Below are 17331 nucleotides of genomic sequence, written 5' to 3'. Positions count from 1 at the left end.
TGGCAGCTTATGTTTCACCTCTGTAATAATCAAACTGCATTGGGTAGTGGAAGGCAAATCACAATGGCTTGAAGAAGAAGCAATGATGGATTGCATGGGTAGCAGGTGGGGGTGAGGAGTAGAGAGCAAACAACACTTTCAATGAGCCTTTACCGATGGGGTTAGAGTAAAGGGAACAAGGCTTACAGCCAGAGGGAGGGGGTAACTGGTAGAGAGGACAGGAGGAGGGTGGTCAGAGGAGTGAGTTAGTTTAATCTAACCCGCTCACATGAAGATGTGGAGACAATCTGATAGTACAAGGGAGTGAGCTCCAGAGCAGCACAGGAGAAATCTTGGATGTGGGAGTGTGAGTAAGTGTTAGCAGTGGTCAGGGGAGGTGAGGGGAAGCCAGGTGGAAGTGTAGACAGAAATTAGGTTGGAGATGTTGGGGGTAGTGGAGCAACTGACGGCTTTATATGTGGGGATGATTCATTTGAGCAGCTTTCTATGGTGGGTGGTTAGTTAGTGAAGCAGTTGTTACAGGGGTGTGGCCGAGGCAGGGGATGGGAGAGATGCTATAGACATCAAGGTGGAGAGAGGTTCGATGAAGGTAAGGCAAGAGAGGAAGGGGTTACAGTAGTCCAGTAGGGAAGTGATCAAGGCATGGATGAGAGTTTTTGTGGCATCCATGGCGATGAAGGGTCTGATATCAGAGAAGCTGGAAGCAGCAGGATTCTGAAAGAGACTGAATGTGGGGAGTGTCATAGAGTGAGGAGTCACAAACTGGTGGGACTTAATCTCTATATTCAGCCCTTGTTTCAAGAAGTAATTTGCTTAACCTAGTGACATTACAGACAAACCTTCACTGCTCTAATTGTTTGGTCAGGGATGGGTACGGAATGCCAGAGCTCGGGATCCCGGCAGTCAGAATCCCGACAGGGTTAGGATACAGACACCTGTCTGTCAGTATCCTCACACTCCCCCTCTCCCTGCCCCTAACCTTCCCTCCCTCTACGCTGCCTAAACCTGACCCTTCCCCTAGTGCCTAACCCTAACCCCCAATCCTAACCCTCCTACTAGTGCCTAACCCTAACCCTTAACCCTCCCCCTAGTGCCTAACCCTAACCCTCAATCCTAACCCTCCCCCTAGTGTCTAACCTTAACCCCCAATCCTAACCTCCCCTTACTGCATAACCCTAACCCCCAATCCTAACCCCACTAGTGCCTAACCCTAACCCCCAATCCTAACCGTCGCCCTAGAGCCTAACCCCTAACCCTCCCTCCTTCTCCACTGCCTAAACCTAACCACCCCTCTAAGTGCCAAGCCCTAACCCTCCCCCTAGTGCCTAACCCTAACCCTTCCCCTAGTGCCTAACCCTAACCCTTCCCCTAGTGCCTAACCCTAACTCCCAATCCTAACCCTCCCCCTAGTCCCTAACCCTCCCCCTAGTGCCTAACCCTAACCCCTAACCCTACCCATAGTGCCTAACTCTAACCCCCAATTCTAACCCTCCCCCTAGTGCCTAACCCTAAATCCTAATCTTCCCCCTAGTGCCTAACCTGAACCCTCCCCTTAGTGCCTAATCCCTAACCCTCCCCCAGTGCCTAACCCTAACCCCCAATCCTAACCTTTCCCCTAGTGCCTAACCCTAACCCGACCCCTCCTCCTAGTGCCTAACCCTCACCCTGACCCCAGTACTTACAGTCGGGATGCCGGTGCCACGCTTCTGATAGGTGTTGGGATTCCTGCGCCAGCAGTGTAAGTACCGACATCATGACTGTCGGTATTATGACCACATCCCTTTTGATCAGAAATTGGGACAGATGCAGCAAAAAAATTCCAATAGAATGTAAAAAATTAATAAAAAAAATTAGAATTGATGGAGATATGGAGAAAATTATCAGCATTTCGGGGTGGGGTCTCTGTTTTTAATATATTATTAAAATATAAAATAAAAGTATAGATTTAGTTGTAATTTACATGTGATGATGAATTACCTGACAGTATTTTCTTTACCTTGTACAGTACATCGTATATAGAATTATATGTTCTGTTTAGAATTTCTACATCATTTAGACCTATAAATAATTCTAATTAAAAAACTGATGATAATGACACTTTCCTACGTACAGTTTTGTTTCACACATCGATATCACATCCCCTGTCTGTTTGTCATGGAGATTAGCTGCAGCAATGACACTTAGTAGTTGATGAGTAATGTACATTATTAGCAGTAACATCTCCTTGTATATATAGTGCCTTAAGGTGCCCACACACTGAGCGACTCGCAAACGATGCAAAGTAACATGTTCATTTTGACAAACGATCTACTAACTAGTAATGACCTATCATTATATAGTTAACGACCTTAACTATTTCCAGTGCATCGTTAACGAGATTGTCAGATCTTACCAGCAGGAGGGAAGATCTGGAGATACGATGTACGACCCCTGGATACCCGCATCGGCATCGTGAGTGGATACTCACGATTTGCTCATACTTAGCACGATTTGTTGTTCGGATGCGTTGAAATCAGCAAATTGTGCAAAATATCTGACACTGGGCCTGATTCAGAGCCGGACGCTATTTACGCTCGCTCGTTCAGAAAAAGGGGCCGGCTATTTAAATTGAGCGCTCGCTCCTTGCGGTCTGTTGACGCCTCTATGTCTGAGCGAGCGAACGAAACATGCGCTCGCTATTTTGTAAAGACGCCCCCTGGCCGCTCGCATCCTACATCATCTCCGCTATTTATTTGATTAATCGAGTACATCGAAAGGCGTCTGAACTGCTCGCTATTCTTGTGGTTGGATTTTCATGCGAACAGTTCAGGCTTAGAAACAACCAAGTGACGTGGCCGATGACGCTGCTCTGTTAATTATGCACACCCTTAAAACGCCCGTTTTGACCGTTTGGCATGCCTGCGTTCGGATCTCCACTCCCCGTTTTCAAGCACCTTCCCCTGTTACCACCCACAAACACCTCATCCTGTCACTCAAATTAGCAGGCCCTCGCTATTTTGCGAGCACACAATTTCCGACCGCAATGAATGGTCCGCGCATGCGTATTACAACCCATACGCATGCGCAGTTGTGTGAACATCGCTCTGAGAGAACGAGCGGCCGCTTACGAGTGGCTCTGAATCAGGCCCTGTGTGTGGGCACCTTTACTCACATACAGCTCTTTACAATAGGGAGTAAGCACAGTAATAACAAAGATTGCGTATTAAAATGCAGAGGAATAGGCCAGCGCAGAATTGGTACATAAGGTTAAATGCTATATATTGCTTACTGATCCAGCAATATATAGCAAAAGATTTCCATTATAATAATGCTTCGGAGTGGCGATATGATCCAGTCACGCGCCAATATAGGTTTGGGGGTCGGTGGGTTATTTGTTTAGAGCAGAGGTTCCCAAAGTCCGCCATTACAGTCCACATTTTGGGGATATCCATGCTTGAGCACAGGTGACTTAGGCCCTCATTCAGAGCCGTACGCTCTGAGCAGAGCGCACGCTCTGAATGAGGGTCGGGCTCCATTTTCATGGAGCGTCCTCCTGGACGCTCGTATAGCTGTGGGTCACCACCCACAGGCTATACGAGCGTGCATTGTGATGGTCGCGATGGTCGCGACCATCGAATTTGCGAGCCGGAGCCTGCGGTTGAGGTTTTCAACCGCAAGCACCGGAGTGATTTTGGCTCTATCAGAGCCAAAATCACTCCCACTGACATCACTAGTGATGTCAGTGGGCCGGCTTTTGACGGGAGGCTTTCCCGTGGAACGCCCCCGTCAGGGAGGCACGCCCCCGGCACGCCCACCAAAGGGGGCGTGCTGTCAATCAACATTGACAGCACACCCCATTTGATCGGACACAACGAGCGAAGGACTTTCCTTCGCTCGTCGCATCTGGCGCATGCGCACGTCGGAGCTCCCTCAATAACATTGACCCACTTGCGAGCGGACAGCCGCTCGCGAGTGGGTCTGAATCAGGCCCTTAATTAGTACCTCAATCCATTTGATTTAACCATCTGGACTCAAGCATGGATATCCCTAAAACGTGTACTGTAATGGCAGATTTTGGGAACCTCTGGTTTAGCATATACAAACAAACAAAAAGTTTTTGGTGCATCAGCAATCATCAGGGCCTGCGCTTGCGTATTCATCGGGGGGACAGATCCCTCTCCAGGGTCTTAGGCCCTCATTCAGAGGTGGTCGGAGGATGCAAGCGGTCGCTCAGAAACTGGATGGCCGCTTGCATCCTGACCGCCCGCCTCTGTATCTGTCGTTAGGCTGTGGGTTAACACCCACAGCTCTAACGACCGCTAGGGTGATGGTCGCGATGGTCATAGACCATCGCGACCATCGGGGCTTACGACGAGACCCTAGGGTAGGGTCTCACTTGTCATAAGCCCCGGAGAGCTTCTGGCTCTGTCAGACCCGGAAGCTCTCCACTGACATCACTAGTGATGTCAGTGGGGCCTCCCCCAAATGGCAGGCGTTCCCATGGGAACGCCTCCGTTTGGGCTGCCACCCCCCGGCCTGCCTTCCAGACGGGGCGAGCTGTCAATCAACATCGATAGCTGCCCCCTTTGGAAAGAGACCCGCTACGACCGGCGCTGTCGGTCGTAGCGGGTCTCACGCATGCGCACGAAGGAGCCGGCTCCCTCGTGCGCATGCGCACTAGACAAACATCGAGGCGGCCGTGCAGTCGTAGACCGTACGGCTGCCTCTGAATAAAGCCCTTAGTGTATACAGAAGCCCATAGGTTTTTATAGGCAACGCCATCTAAACCTAACCTCCCCCCAGCGCCTCTCTGCCTCTCTGCCATTTCATCTCGAACGGCCTCTCGCCACCTCAAACTCAGGTTTTCAAAAAGGGAGCTCTAGAACTTTCATCTATGCAGCTTCTATTGGCCCCAGCTAAGATCAATAGTTCAGTTTTTGAAAACCTGAGTTTGAGGTGGCGAGAGGCCGTTCGAGATGAAATGGCAGAGAGACTTTCTGTATCACGTGCCACCACAGATGGCGAGAAATACCAGAGAAGAGACCTAAAATGGATGGTGAACCTCATCAAGGTGACAGTGAAACCCATAGGAGGAAATTTGTTTCCTGACAGAAGTGACACTTTGGCTTGAAGCAGATTTGGCCCATACGTCTTTCATTTCTCGGCTCACTTCATGTACCAATCACACGGCTCCAATGGAATCATGACCAGTAACATCTGACAACATGAAAGTGCCATAAGGATTGTTACATGCTCTTTGTAACCTGGAGTATTGTTCTGCTTTTCTTTTGGGGGAAGAGTTTGTGACCACTCCCACCCTGCTACTTACCTTGTGTGGAGCAAGCAAGGGGACAACACTGGTGCAGTAAGCTCCTTTGTGTCAGGCTGGGAGTGTGGCATAGCCTATCAGTGAAAGAGGAGGAGCTTCAGTTAATTTACTTAAGAGGTACGGGTGTGTGTTTATTTTGAATCCGAATTTTAGGGAGAACCCGGCACAAAAGGAGCTCTATATTTAAAGTTCTATCTGAGATGGACTTAATGAGACAGGAGAATTGATAGTTGATGGAGAGATGACAACTAGTTATTACATTAAGAGACCACTCATGTTTGTGGGTTCCCTTAGAGATCACTGTAGCAATCAGTCCAGTTTGAACTCAAAAAGGATTATCCAATTTTAATAAAGGCAGTTGACAAAGGAAGGTGGATTTTTGTTTACACAAATGGACAGGTTAGAAATATTAACGTCTATATCGGGGGTGGGGAACCTTTTTTCTGCCAAGGGCCATTTTGATATATATAACATTAGTTGTGGGTCAGGTTCAGGTCATATATAACATTATTTGCTGGCCATTCTAGGCACCCTGATGGCCAGATGAGACCAGCAGAAAAAAGCTCAGAGGGCCAGACCAAATGATTCTGCGGGCCTTATATGGCCTCCGGGCAGGAGGTTCCCCATCCCTGGTCTATATCTTATATATTGTATTATTACAGGATCCCCCTCAGTGATTTCATACACAATTTGGGGATTCATTGCATAGTCAAACAAGGGGCCTGATTCAGACCCGATCGGGAGCGCTATGCGCTCTCAAGCAGGTCGATGGTGGCCCAGTGTGCATGCGCGAGACCCGGATAGCGACGGGCAAACTGTCGCTCCAGGTCTCATACCAAAGGGGCGTGCTGTCGATGTTGAGTGACAGCATGCCCCCTGTGGTGGGCGGGCCAGGGGCGTGGCTGCCCAGACGGAGGCGTTCCCATGGGAACTCCTATCATCTGGGGCCGGCCCCACCGACATCACAAGTGATGTCAGTGGGAGTGCTTTCGGCTCTGTTAGAGCCGAAAGCACTCTAGGGCTTGCGGCAATGGGACCCTACCACAAGGGTCTCGTAGCAAGCAAGATGGTCACGATGCTCTTGACCATCGCGACCATCTTCCTGGCCGCTCACTATAGCTGTGGGTGGTCACCCACAGCTATGCGAACGGCCAGGAGCCTGCTTTAAAAAAAACAGAAGGCCGGCCCTGATTCAGAGCGAGCGCTCTGTCAGAGCGTCCGGCTCTGAATCAGGCCCAAGATTTGCTCTATTTTATTTTATTTTTAGAATTCAGAATTATTATTACTTACCTAAATTCTACAACATTTTATCAGTCCAGCAGGTCATCCTATTATTATTAGTATTAATATTTATATTATTATTTTTATTATTGAAATTGGGTCTCTTAACTACTATATATTTGTACCACTTTTTTACATACCAATGTCGTCTCTATGAAATCCTACATTAAAGATGCTATAACAGTACTTAAAAAAAATACTGAATATGAAATGGAAAGAGAGCTATTATCAGATGAATGTGATGGAATAGAGTTTTATACAAAGATGACATACAACGAGGGCATTTGTGGTGGTTCTAGCACTTCTCATGAATAATTTGGGTTTTTTTTATTTTGGAAGCAATCAGATTTATTCTCTCTCTCACACTTTTTTTTTAATCACCAATTTTACATCCATGTTTTTGGCACTGCGATGGGCACCTGTTTTACCTCCTGCTCACAGTTTTTTTTAAGGACAAAAGGAGATGTACAGTATGGGTAGTATTAGTGGAAGTATATATTGCAATTGACCAACTTGGAGACCAGGATACACTCTAAATGTGGTAACATGTTCGTATAATTTGTGGATATATTATGAAAACTTGGTATATCATAACCTTTAAAGCCAGGCACACATGGAACAATATGCTGTATGAGCGATATCGTTCAGTGTTGTCCCCTCACCTACCGGGCTCAACTACATTCCCGACATTGAGCATACATACTGAATGATATTGTTAACGATATCGTTTATAGAGATGAGCGGGTTCGGTTCCCTGAGAACTGAACCCACCAGAACTACGGGGATCCAAGGCAGATATGAGTTGCCGCCTGACTTGGATCTGAAAATGAGGCACAACGTCATCATCTCGCTGTCAGATTCTCACAGGTTTTGGATTCTATAAAGGTCCCGTGATTCGCCGCCATTTTTCCTTCCTGGCTGTGGAGAGTGAAGAGGGAGGGAGCTGGGAGCTGTGCTGGTGCTGTTGTTAATACTTGTTATTGTTAATTAATTGCACACTGACACTGTGCATAAGGGCTCCCTGGCTGTTGTCTATAGAGGGGCTGGTTGTTGTCTATAGAGGGGCTGGCTGTTATCTATAGAGGGGCTGACTATTGTTCTGTCCATAGAGGCTGGCTGTCGTTGTCCTGTCCATAGGGGCTGGCTGTTGTCCTGTCCATAGGGGCTGGCTGTCATTGTCCTGTCCATAGGGGCTGGCTGTTGTCCTGTCCATAGGTGCTGGCTGTTGTCCTGTCCATAGGGGCTGGCTGGCTGTAGTGCTGTGTTGTCCGGGGGGTGCTCTATCCTTCAGGGGTGCTCTTCACCCATCCCCAGTGTGAAAATAAAATTTTTAATTAGTGTTAGCCACACTTGTCATCAGCGCAGGGGTGCTGTGCTGCTGTCTGTTAAGGGGCTGCTGCCTCTTTTCAGGGGTTCACCCCAGTGTTAAAAAAAATAATAAAATAAACATTTTTTTTGTGTGGCGTGTTAGCCACACCTGTCATCGGAGTAGGTGCGCAGGGGTGCTGTGCTGCTGTCTGTCAAGGGGCTGCTGGCCCAAAAAATAAAGACATTTTTTTTTGTGTGCAGGTCAGCCACACCTGGCTGTCACTGTCATTGGCGTAGCTGCGCAGTGGTGCTGTGCTCCTGCCGGTCAAGGGGCTGCTGGCCAAAATAATAAAAAAATGTGTGTGCATTTTAGCCACACCTGTCATTGGCGTAAGTGCGCATGGGTGCTGTGCTCCTATCTGTCGAGGGGCTGCTGCCCAAAATAATAAAAATAAAACCAACAATTATTTTTGTGTGTGGTTGTGTGCGTAGTGAGTATGGAAGACAATCACATGACCGGAGAGCAGGATCCACATACCAGTCTTGTAGCTGCTGGCAGCAGTCTTGATCACGATGCAAGGCCATCAACGTCATCTATGAAGGCCGATGTACCAGGGCTTAAGTCAGGCCAAAAAGTCAGGCTAATAAAAACTACTTTTACCCTGTTTAAGCAAAAAAATGTAAAGCTAAGTCAGCTTTAGAGAAACAAAAAATTGGCAATATGCCATTCACTACACGAAGTGGCAAGGAAAGGATAAGGCCTTGGTCTTTATTATTTATGACTGGTGGTTCTAGTGATGATTTAAGCCCTTCTGCTTGTAGGAGAGGTACAAAAAAAATTAAAATTGTTAAGACGAGGAAGACACCAGAACCAATTGTGAGCTCTGAAAAATCACAAATCCCTGAGGAGAGTCCAAGTGTGTTTGCTGTAGCCACCTTTCTAGTAATACTGTACTTGAAGAGGATCCTCCTTCCACCATCTGTGTGCCTTCTGACGTAGAAATCGAGGAAGCTTCTGTGGAATTGCACGAGGAGGATGATTAGGATATACAGTCAGGTCCATAAATATTGGGACATTGACAGAATTTTCAGATTTTGGCCTCTTTTCACCACCACAATGGTTTTGAAATGAAACAAACAAGATGTGCGTTAACTGCAGACTTTCAGATTTAATTTGAGGGTAATTACATCCAAATCGGGTGAACGGTGTAGGAATTACAACAGTTTCAATATGTGCCTCCCACTTTTTAAGGGACCATAAGTAATGGGACTATCAACTCAAAAGCTATTTCATGGACAGGTGTGGGCTATTCCCTCGTTATTTCATTATCAATTAAGCAGGTAAAAGATCTGGAGTTGATTCTAGGTGTGACATTTGCATTTGGAATCAGTTGCTGTCAACTCTCAATATGAGATCCGAAGAGTTGTCACTATCAGTGAAGCAAGCCATCATTAGGCTGAAAAATCAAAACAAACCCATCAGAGAGATAGCAAAAACATTAGGTGTGGCCAAATCAACTGTTTGGAACATTCTTAAAAAGAAAGAACGCACTGGAGAGCTCAGCAACACCAAAAGACCCGGAAGACCACGGAAAATAACTGTGGTGGATGACAGAAGAATTATTTCCCTGGTGAAGAAAAACCCCTTCACAACAGTTGACCAAATCAAGAACACTCTCCAGGAGGTAGATGTATATGTGTCAAAGACAACAATCAAGAGAAGACTTCACAAGAGTGAATATAGAGGGTTCACCACAAGATGCAAACCATTGGTGAGCCACAAAAACAGGAAGACCAAATTAGAGTTTGCCAAACAACATCTAAAAAAGCCATTGCAGTTCTGGAAAAACATCCTATGGACAGATGAGACAAAGATCAACTTGTACCAGAGTGATGGGAAGAGAAGAGAAGGAAAGGAACTGCTCATGATCCAAAACATACCACCTCATCAGTGAAGCATGGTGGTGGTAGTGTCGTGGCGTGGGCATGTATGGCTGCCAATGGAACTGGTTCCCTTGTATTTATTGATGATGTGACTGCTGACAAAAAAGCAGCAGAATGAATTCTGAAGTGTTTCGCGCAATATTATATGCTCATATTCAGTAAAATGCTTCAGAACTCATTGGATGTCGCTTCAGAGTGCAGATGGACAAGGACCCGAAGCATTCTGCAAAAGCAACCAAAGAGTTTTTTAAGGCTAAAAAGTGGAATGTTATGCAATGGCCAAGTCAATCCCCTGACCTGAATCCGATTGAGCATGCATTTCACTTGATGAAAACAAAACTGAAGGGAAAATGCCCCAAGAACAAGCAGGAACTGAAGACATTTGCAGTAGAGGCCTGGCAGAGCATCACCAGGGATGAAACCCAGCTTCTGGTGATGTCTATGCGTTCCAGACTTCAGGCTGTAATTGCCTGCAAAGGATTTGCAACAAAGTATTAAAAAGTGAAAGTTAGATTTAGGATTGTTTAATTTGTCCCATTACTTTTGGCCCCTTAAAAAGTGGGGGTACATATAGAAACCATTGTAATTCCTACACCATTCACCTGATTTGGATGTAATTACCCTCAAATTAAATCTGAAAGTCTGCAGTTAAATCACATCTTGTTTGTTTCATTTCAAAGCCATTGTGGTGGTGAATAGAGGACAAAATCTGAAAATTCTGTCAATGTCCCAATATTTATGGACCTGACTGTATATCTAGTTGGCGATAACAACAAGGATGATGAGGATGTTGATGATGATGATGAGAATGTTGATGGTGAGGATGTTTGTGTAAAAACTGTAAATCAGGCAACAGTTGTTGCCCATGGTGGGAAAAATCCCATTGTTGTCATGCCTGGGGAAAGGACCAAAAAATCCACTTCTCATGTGTGGAATTATTTGACCCAAATCAGGACAACCATTGCCAAGCCATTTGTAACAATTGCAAAGTAACAGTGAGTAGAGGTAAGGCCCTTAACCAACTTGGAACCTCCTCCATGTTACGTCACTTGCAGCGCATTCATCAAATTGGAAAGGGTATTTCAAATTCTAAAACTTTGGGGTAAAAAACCGAACAACAATCAGTCCAGTGTCACCTAGCTGCTCCCTTCTATCTGGATCCAAGCGCCTGCAACCTCCACCACCAACACCTGCATCATCATCAACATCCTCATTCGCGATTGGAAGTAGTCCTGCATCCAATTTCATAAGCATGACTTAATCCTCTCCTATCCGTGATTCCTCAGAAGGTTCCTTGAGTGCTACGCCTGTTGCTGCTGCTGGGGGTGGATCTTCATCCCAGAAAGGGACCAAGAAGACTACTACTAGTAGTAATTAAAAAAATAATTGACTATTAAACAGTCCTTTGATAGAGGAAGTAAGTACAACAGCTGTCACCCAGGTTCACAGCGGATCACTGACACCATGACGGCTGTGCTAGTATTAGATGGTGAAGTAATAGAAAATGAGGATGATAGTGTGGAGGAAGTGCAAAAGGAGGATGAGGGGGAAATTTGTGTCATATCTGACACTAATGTGGATGTTGATGATAAGGATGTGGTTTGCGTAAATCAGCCACCAGTGGCAGCAGTTCTTGCTAATGATAAAAAAGCCAAAAAAGTCACGTCTTGGGTGTGAAATTATTTTAATCTAAATTCAGACAACAGTTGTGAAGGCATCTGTTCCATTTGTAAAGCCAAAATTAGCAGAGGAAGGGACGTTAACCATCTAGGCACCTCCTTCCTGTTACGTCATTTGCAGCGAGTTCATGTAATTTGTTTAACAAAATTATAATGTGTAAATGAATAACAAGCAATCCAGTATCAGATACCAGCAGTTTGGACCAGCACATGCAATCTCCACCACCAACACCCTCATCATCAACCTCCTCCTTAATAATTGAAGGTAGTCCTTCCAAAAAATGTTTTGTGGGGGCCCAAACAAACCAAGGAGTTCAGCCACGAAAGTGTCAGTCCTAGTGGCTAAAGTGCTTGGTTTGTTAAACTGTGTATGTCCTTTTTACTATCCCACATAAGAGTGGGTGGGAGGGACAATTCCATCTTGTACCTCTTTCCTTTAGATTTGGCACAATTTTGGGCATTGCCGACTGACATTATTATAGTTTATTAAACTGCCATCCTGTCTGCCACTGCTGTATGGCAATGTCTCATAGACATCTGATATTTTGTTAAACTGCCGTGCGTTTGTGCCGATGCTCTGTCGCTACTTTAGCCAGCCAGCTCGCTGCAGCCTTTGGCCTATATTGATGACAAATAGTGAAATCAATATTGTGAGCTGTGAGGTGGTTAAAATGCCTAGAAATGCCTGAAAATCATTGTTATTAAGATTAATAATACTGTAGGAACAAAAATAGGCCCAAATTATGTGGTTTTAGCTGTTTGTGGATTCTATTTACTAAGCAGTGTCAGGAGACAGAGTGAAAATGATAAGTCTGTGATAAGGTACCAGCCAATCAGCTCCCAACTGTCATTTTTCAAACACAGCCTATGAGATGACTGTTGGGAGCTGATTGGCTGGCACCTTATCACAGACTTATCACTTTTCACTCTGTCTCCTAACACTGTTTAGTAACTAGACCCCTATATAATTTTTTGGAAACAATACAGATCCAAAACCAAAACCAAAACCTAAAAACAAAACACCAAGGAAAAAGATCCAAACCAGATTCAGATCCAAAACCAGGGGAGATCCAGATTCAAAACCAAAACCAAAACACGGGGTTGGCGCACATCTCTAATCGTTTAGTGACGTCACAGGCTGCATCCCCTAACTTGCAGGATCTGCCGTTATTGGCAGGTTGCCCTACAAGTACAGCCGATGAAAGATATTGTGAACGATCTGCGGGAGAGCGTATCGTTAGCGATGTCTTGTATACACACGGAACGATATTGAACGATATGAACTATAATGATACCGTGTATGCAGCTTTACGTTATGGCTGCAATAAATAACACTGTGTATGGAATTACAGGATGACATCATTGGGAACAAGGATTAATGATTTGTGTGTATAAAAGCTCTTTGGCTTGTAGTTTAATTTTTGCTTCCACATAATACATTATATCAAGCAGAGGTTATGTACTACACAGACGTGCCTTGTATATAACGCTATACATAAGAAAGAATTGATCCTGCTTCATATACTAGTAAGGAGGACACGCAAAGATATTTCATTCTTATTTTTTCTAAACAAATGTATTAATGATATTTTTGTCTTCTATGTTCTTTATAAAGCAATATTTTTTATACTATCATTTTTCTTTTAGTGTTGGTAGCAGCATTGCATCATTGTGTATGTGGTGTGATGTCATTCAGTGGTGGTACCAGCATAGCATCATTGTGGATGTGGTGTGATGTCATTCAGGGGTGGTAGCAGCATTGCATCATTGTGTATGTGGTGTGATGTCATTCAGTGGTGGTACCAGCATAGCATCATTGTGGATGTGGTGTGATGTCATTCAGTGGTGGTACCAGCATAGCATCATTGTGGATGTGGTGTGATGTCATTCAGTGGTGGTACCAGCATTGCATCATTGAGATGTGGTGTGATGTCATTCAGTGGTGGTACCAGCATTGCTTCATTGAGATGTGGTGTGATGTCATTCAGTGGTGGTACCAGCATTGCATCATTGTGGATGTGACGTGATGTCATTCAGTGGTGGTACCAGCATTGCATCATTGTGTATGTGGTGTGATGTCATTCAGGGGTGGTAGCAGCATTGCATCATTGTGTATGTGGTGTGATGTCATTCAGGGGTGGTAGCAGCATTGCATTATTCTGTATGTGGTGTGATGTCATTCAGTGGTGGTACCAGCATAGCATCATTGAGATGTGGTGTGATGTCATTCAGTGGTGGTACCAGCATAGCATCATTGTGGATGTGGTGTGATGTCATTCAGTGGTGCTACCAGCATTGCATCATTGTGGATGTGACGTGATGTCATTCAGTGGTGGTACCAGCATTGCATCATTGTGTATGTAGTGTGATGTCATTCTGGGGTGGAACTGAAGGGGGAGCCAGATGGGGATCTGACAAAAGATGGAGTAGAATGTCCCTAATTTATAACATGGTACTGTGCTTTGCCCCTGATATCTTTGGGTTGGGGATGTAAATGGATGAGACGGGTACAAAATTAGAACATGTGTCCCTTATATCAGGCACAATTAAATAAACATTTTTTGAAGTTAGAGCTAAGTGTAAGAGTAACGCAGACACGTAACAGTGAGAAGCACGGAATCGGACATGTTACACAGGTGTATGATACATTCCCACTTTCTTACAGTACATGAGCCACAGATAAGTAGCTAGAGGAACCTAGGTGTCTACTCATAGAGAATTCGGTCACCGCAGTATGAAATAACCAGAAAATCATACAGCACTAATAACTTATTGATATACAGATAACAATCTTTCCAACTAAAGAGCCCGATTCAATTAGGTGTGATAAGCTCCATTTTCCCAATAAATTATCGCTTTGGTGAAAATGTTGAAATCTGGCAATTAAATGATCACATGTACGATAATTACATAGACCGAAACCGGCGATAAGTTTTCACCATCTCAGAATAGGTGAAAAAAAAATGCTAAATCCATATTTTTGGCTAAAAATGTGGAGATTTGTTTCAGAACTCTTTAAAATTTTTAATTAGCGTAATTTGGTCAAAAATGACATGTCAATTTTGGGTAAAAAAAATAAAAGTAGTGGAAAATAGGTTTAAAGTAGTGGGCCTGGTATTTTGGGGAGCTGTATCAATGGGACAGGTGTTTTAAACAATGTAGGTGGCTGCAGCAGGTATATATTTTTTTAAACATTTAAGTGCACTTTATAGACACAAAATATACTTGCACCCATTTTAATGCACCCCCCAATTTACGTCCAGCAGTTATATTCTCCAAAAAATATTACTTTTTATAATTTTTCAACACTTATACAAATACGCATATAACAGCCAATTGACACAATTTAAGAAGCCAAATACATTTATTACGACCTTCAGTACACTTTTATATTGATTTCCTATGTCAAATAGGCTTTTTTTGGGGTACAGACTGATTTCCCAAAATGTGGAGAAATTGTAGGCTTCACTATGAAAAATTATCGCACGTATGTGTTTTCGCCTGGATTTGCCAAAAAACGGGAGCATGCATTGCCAGAATAGGCAAAAGTATCGCACCAAAACTGGCGATAAGTGCGATAAATTCACCGGCGAGAATCTATTGATTTATAGCGTCTAATTGAATCCGGCCTTTAGCCAGCAACTATCCAAGGAGAAGAATAGATGGCATGGCGCCACCTAGTGTTCAAACAGATACCGCACATGTCTGCTAAGATGTTTCACCACTAGTATTATCTTTTATTATCAAAGCATAAATGCTGGACTGTTACACTACAACAGGTGGTGCACCAATGACGCTGAGTATATACAGTATGTATGCTCTGCAATGGATCACTATTTAAATGGATTCTGGAAAGTTTTGTACATTTGCCTGTGAAAGTCTGCGATAACTGCAGTGGCAAATGCAGGATTTCTAGAGAGGGGTTTCCAAATGCCTGATTTTAGAGTGAGTGTGGCCAGTCCATGAAGAGGGTAGAATTAGTACTTATCCAGCTTTAATATGCGTCATACAAAGTGTATTGTGCAGTAGCGGAACTCCCGGAGACAATGGAGTCATTTGCCGCCGGGCTCCAGCGCTTAAGGGGGCACCTGGCTCCATTGTCCCACGGTCCGTTCCGGGCACTGCTATGGAGATGGAGCGCCACTGATCGTGCTCCACCTCCAGCGGAGTCAATAAGGGGAGTTCGGTCGCACCCCCTATTTGGCGGGCGCCCGCTGAGTGTGTTACCAACGGGCGCCCGGCTCCTTCTTTCCCCCGGCGGTAACCGGAGGAACGGAGCTCACTCCTGAGCTCCGCTTCTGGGTCCCGCAATGCACTATGGGAGTGACATCATGACATCACTCCTATATTTCCGAGGAGTGGGCGCCGGAAGGCAGCATCAGTGGAGCGGGGTTTCAGGTAAGTATTGGTTTCTTCTTGTTTTGTTTTTTGTATGTGTGTGCGTTCGCGGGGGGGCTCACTACAGGGGGCATTACAGGGGGCATTACTGGGGGCTCACTACAGGGGGCATTACTGGGGGCTCACTACAGGGGGCAATACAGGGGGCATTACTGGGGGCTCACTACAGGGGGCATTATTGGTGGCTCACTACAGGGGGCATTATTGGTGGCTCACTACAGGGGGCATTACTGGGGGCTCACTACAGGGGGCATTACTGGGGGCTCGCTACAGGGAGCATTATTGGTGGCTCACTACAGGGGGCTTACTGGGGGCTCACTACAGGGGGCATTATTGGTGGCTCACTACAGGGGGCATTACTGGGGGCTCACTACAGGGGGCATTACTGGGGGCTCGCTACAGGGAGCATTATTGGTGGCTCACTACAGGGGGCATTACTGGGGGCTCACTACAGGGGGCATTACTGGGGGCTCACTACATGGGGCAGTACTGGAGGCTTATTACAAGGGGCTTACTACAGGGGGCATTGCGGGGGCTTACTACAGGGGGCATTACTGGGGGCTTATTACAGGGGGTTTTCTACAGGGGGAATTACTGGGGGCTCACTACAGGGGGCATTATTGGTGGCTGACTAAAGGGGGCATTACAGGTGGCTTATTACAGGGGGCTTACTACAGGGGGCATTACTGGGGGCTCACTACAGGTGGCATTACTAAGGGCTCACTACAGGGGGCATTATTGGTGGCTCACTACAGGGGGCATTACTGGGGGCTTATTACAGGGAGCTTCCTACAGGGGGCATTACAGGGAGCTTTCTACAGGGGGCATTACTGGGGGCTCACTACAGGGGGCATTACTGGGGGCTCACTACAGGGGGCATTATTGGTGGCTCACTACAGGGGGCTTACTGGGGGCTCACTACAGGGGGCATTATTGGTGGCTCACTACAGGGGGCATTACTGGGGGCTCACTACAGGGGGCATTATGGGGGCATATTACAGGGGGCTTACTGCAGGGGGCATTGCAGGGGCTTACTACAAGGGGCATTACTGGGAGCTTACTACTGGGGGCTTATTACAGGGGAATTTCTACAGGGGGCGTTACTGGGGGCTTACTACAGGGGGCATTACTGAGGACTTGCTACAGGGGGCTTACTGCTGGGAGCACTACAGGGGGCTTACTACTGGGGGCACTACTGGGGCCCTTACTACTGGGGGCACGGCAAAGGGGGACCACTACTGGAGGTACTGCATAGGGGGACCATTATTGGGGGGCACTACATAGGCGGTACTGCATAGGGGGACCTCTACTGGGGGAACTGCGTAGGGGGGCGGCAGCTGGGGCTGGCATAGGTGCTGGGGGGGTGGTACATTTTAATTTGGGGGGGCACCAACATTTATCTTGCCTCTGGGC

This window comes from Taudactylus pleione, unplaced genomic scaffold, assembly GCF_031769625.1.
Source record: "Taudactylus pleione unplaced genomic scaffold, aTauple2 ptg000906l, whole genome shotgun sequence".
Lineage (NCBI taxonomy): Eukaryota > Metazoa > Chordata > Amphibia > Anura > Myobatrachidae > Taudactylus > Taudactylus pleione.
This window is presented reverse-complemented; position numbering follows the sequence as displayed.